Below are 4469 nucleotides of genomic sequence, written 5' to 3' on the forward strand. Positions count from 1 at the left end.
AGTGGTTAGTTTCCCCATAGGCTTGAGTCCGAGGACCATGCAATGCCTTGGTTCTGTCTGGCGCTTTCATTCCTCTGTAAGTATCTAGTTTCCCCATAGGTTTGAGTCCGAGGACCATGCAATACCTTGGTTTTGTCTAGTACCCAGGTATAGCTAAGTGGTTAATTTCCCCATAGGCTTGAGTCCGAGGACCATGCAATGCCTTGGTTCTGTCTAACGCTTCCATTTTTCTATATGAAGGGGTTTGTCCTTGGACCGCTTTATTGGAGACGGTTCCTCCTCGGGTCGGACTATGATCTTATACGTGGCGTTGACCTCGCCTTCAATTCAAGTCCCCATCTTTTTCATTTACGAGGCGTCCCTTGGCCGTTCGCGCTCCGCGCTTGACGTTTCGGTGCGGAGACATGCCTTCATCAATATTCTCGTGAATTGATACAAATTCAGCGGTCTACGGTCCCCTTGGGATTTGGTATCTTCGTGATTAGTACTGCTGATAATTCTCTTTTCGAATTCTGTGTGGATTAATTCCCACCAGTTTTCATCCTCTATATAAGGCTTTCCGGGGGAAAGGTTTCTCCACACTCCATGAACTTCCCAACGCAACTAGAAACACGTCCCTTCAGCTCCTCGAGCCCCTTCAATAACCTTGCCAGGATTGTGACCAGAGTTGGGAGATATGGGGCGGCCTTGGGTTGGTGTGAGGACACACAGGCCAAAGGCCCTATCGTCCCGGCCAAGAGTCGTTGTGACCGCAGCCCCCACCAGACTTTTGGCGCGGCAGAGCCTTGGCGTAACCCCTATAGTGCCATGCGTGGTGGCCAGGAGGGAAGTCCCTGAAGTACTTAACGCTCCTCCCCGGGGTGCACCCTTGCCGGTGAGACGCGCGAAATCATGTCAAGGCTGGTGCCCGAGTGTTGCTGTCTCCAATGGCCAACGCTCGTGAGTATTTGAGAGAATCAAGGGAACGTCATAGGGGAGGGCTTCTCGGAGCACCTGCGTCGGCTCCTCTCTTTGTTCCAGCGTTGCCGCATCGGACAAGGAGTTGTTGGTAGCCTTGGAGCATACTAGCCTCAGCCCCGCTCCCTCTAGCTAGTTTTAGAACGGCTCTACCTGGGCCTCTGTTTGTAGAATTAGCTTGTAAAATTAGTTTTAAAACACGCCTGCTTGAGCCTCTGTTTGTATCTTGTACTTTTCTGTTTAATAAAATAATATAAAGTTTCTTTTCTTTTTTGTTGGATCTTCTACTTTGAATCTTCTACTTTTCTGCAATGTTTTTTTATTTTTTTTTTATTTTTTTTTTATTTTTTATTTTTTTTATTTTTATTTTTTTTATGCGTCGCCATCGGCCTTCCGCAAAATAACTACTTAGGAACGGCCGCCCGTTGCGCCTGCCAGTGCATTAATCCTTCCCACAAACGTCGCCAATTGTAGGGACTCGGTTTAGAAAGATTCCCCAACAATACATTTTTAGAGAGTGGATCGAAAGTTTAGGCCCTAAGAGACTAGCAACGGAATACAAGCCTCCTTTCTTCCATTGAAGGTGAGTGAGCCCAGTTTACAACTAAGGGTAGCTCCTCGGCACTCGTTCGAGGAGATCCCTCTCCCCCTTAAACTCTTTACTCGCCTTTCTTATATAGTTTTGTCCCTCCTATCCCCTTCTTCCTTCTGTTGATCATCCATTAGCCTTACCTCTGACAGTCCGTCCCATCAGAGGCCTTATCCGTACTCCAGTGGCTCACCATGATCAATGTTGCCCTATCAAGGGGTTACATCCCCATTAATACGGCCAGGGGGGTTAGGTGAGCGCATTCAATGCAGAGGTGACAGCTCGCCTAAGGCTTGCTCCCTCGCCGTGCCCTCGTCGTCGACGCGTGGCACTGAGCCTTCTTCTCCTCGAACATTCAAGGAGTCTCCTTTGGTGGGGGTGGTCCTCGTGTTCTTCCGAGGTCTCAGACGCCCGAGGACGGGGCCAGCCTCGGATAAGTTCCTTGGAGATTGATCCTCGCGCTCTCATCCACGGAAACCTTATGCGTCCTCGGCGTGGGCCCTTGGGCCTGGCTTGGAGTGGGCCAAGGCCACCTGTTTTTCTGGTCCCACATCTAGTATGGGTCAGGTAGAAACGGTCTGAAACGAGATTTTTTTTTTCTCGGCTTGTCCTAAACCCGTTTGGTTTGAAATAATGCCAGAATATTGTTTTTTCATTTTTTTACTATTTTTTTGGAATTCTCTACTTTGGGTCGGGTAGAAAGGGTCCGGAACCAGAATTTCTTTTTCTCTCTTTCTCGACCTGGCCCGAGCTGTTTTCGCTTGAAATAATACCAGAATGACGTTTTTTTAATTTTTTTTGTGCTATTTTTTCCGGAATTATCTTATTTGGGTAGAGTAAGAATGGTCTGTAACGAGAATTTCCTTTTCTCTCTTTCTCGGCTTGTCCCGGCCCGTTTTGGTTGGAAATAATGTTAGAATGTTGTTTTTCAATTTTTTTTTTTTGATTTTTTTTGCTATTTATTTCGAAATTCTCTAGTATGGGTCGAGTAGAAATGGTCTGAAATGAGATTTTTTTTTTTTTTTTGTTTTTTCCCCAGCCAGTCCCAACCCGTTTTGGTTTGAAATAATGATAGAATATTGTTTTTTCATTTTTTTTGAATTTTTTTGCTATTTTTTTTGGAATTCTCTAGTTTGGGTCGGGTAGAAACGGTCCGGAACCAGAATTTCTTTTTCTCTCTTTCTCGGCTTGGCCCGACCCCTTTTTGCTTGAAATAATGCCAGAATGATGTTTTTTAATTTTTCGAATTTTTTTGCTATTTTTTTTTTCAGAATTATCTAATTTGGGTCGGTTAAGAATGGTCCGTGACGAGAATTTCTTTTTCTCTCTTTCTCGACCTGTCCTGACCCGTTTTGGCTTAAAAAAAAAAATGTCGGAATGACGTTTTTTAGTATTTTGAATTTTTCGGCCATTTTTTTTTCAGAATTCTCTAGTTTGGGTCGGGAAGAAACAATCCAGAACGAGAATTTGTTTTTCTCTTTCTTAGTCTGTCTCGCCCCGTTTTGGCTTGAAATAATGCCAGAATGATTTTTTTTTTTTTTGAATTTTTTTCTATTTTTTTTCGAAATTATCTAACTTGGGTCGGGTAAGAACGGTTTGTAACGAGAATTTCTTTTTCTCTCTTTCTCGGCCTGTCCTGACCCGTTTTGGCTGGAAATAATGTTAGAATGTTGTTTTTCTAATTTTTTATTTTTTTTACTATTTATTTTGGAATTCTCTAGTATGGGTCGGGTAGAAACGGTCCTGAAACGGAATTTCTTTTTTTTCATTTCTTTCTCGACCTGTCTCGACCCGTTTTGGTTTGAAATAATACTAGAATAATGTTTTTTCATTTTTTGAATTTTTTTGCTATTGTTTACGGAATTCCTAGTTTGGGTCGAGTAGAAGGTCCGGAACGAGATTTTTTTTTTCACTTTCTCGGCCTATCTTGACCCATTTCGGCTTGAAATAATGTCAAAGAATGATGTTTTTTTACTTTTTTTTTCAATTCTTTTTATATATTTTTTTTTTGAAATTCTCTACTTTGGGTCGGATAGAAACAGTCTGGAATGAGAATTTCTTTTTGTCGCTTTGACGGCCTATCCCGACCCGTTTTGATTGAATTATTGCCAGAATGATATTTTTTTAATTTTTTTAATTTTTTTGCTATTTTTTTATTCTGAATTCTGTAGTTTGGATCAGGCTTGAAACAATGCCAGAATGAGGTTTTTTAATTTTTTTGCTATTTTTTTTTTCGAAATTCTCTAGTTTGCATAGTGTAGAAACGATCCAGTACGAGAATTTCATTTTTTTCTCTATCTTGGCTTTCCAGACCCATTTTGGCTTCAAATAAAGCGAGAATGACGTTTTTTTAATTTTTTGAATTTTTTTGCTATTTGCTCGGAATTCTCTAATTTGGGTCGGGTAAGAACGGTCAAAACGAGAATTTTTTTTTTCTCACTTTCTCGGCATGTCCCACCCGTTTTCGCTTGGAAAAAAAATGCCAGAATGATGTTTTTTAGTTTTTTTGAATTTTTTGGCCATTTTTTTGGATTCTCTAGTTTGGGACGGGTAGAAGCGGTCCGGAATGAGAATTTATTTTTTTTTTCTCTTTCTTGGCATTTCTCGCCCCGTTTTGGCTTAAATAAGCTAGAATAATTTTTTTTTAATTTTTTGAATTTTTTTGCTATTTTTTTTTTCGAATTATCTAATTTCGGTTGGGTAAGAATGGTCGAAACGAGAATTTCTTTTTTCTCTTTCTCGGTCTGTCCCGGCCTGTTTGGTGGAAATAATGTCAGAATGTTGTTTTTCAATTTTTTTGATTTTTTTTGCTATTTATTTCGAAATTCTCTAGTATGGGTCGGGTAGAAACGGTTTGAAACGAGAATTTTTTTTTCTTTTCTCGGCCTGTCCCAACCCGTTTTTGGTTTGAAAAAAATGCTAG

Source organism: Quercus suber, unplaced genomic scaffold (genome assembly GCF_002906115.3).
Source record: "Quercus suber isolate HL8 unplaced genomic scaffold, Cork oak 2.0 scaffold_1264, whole genome shotgun sequence".
Lineage (NCBI taxonomy): Eukaryota > Viridiplantae > Streptophyta > Magnoliopsida > Fagales > Fagaceae > Quercus > Quercus suber.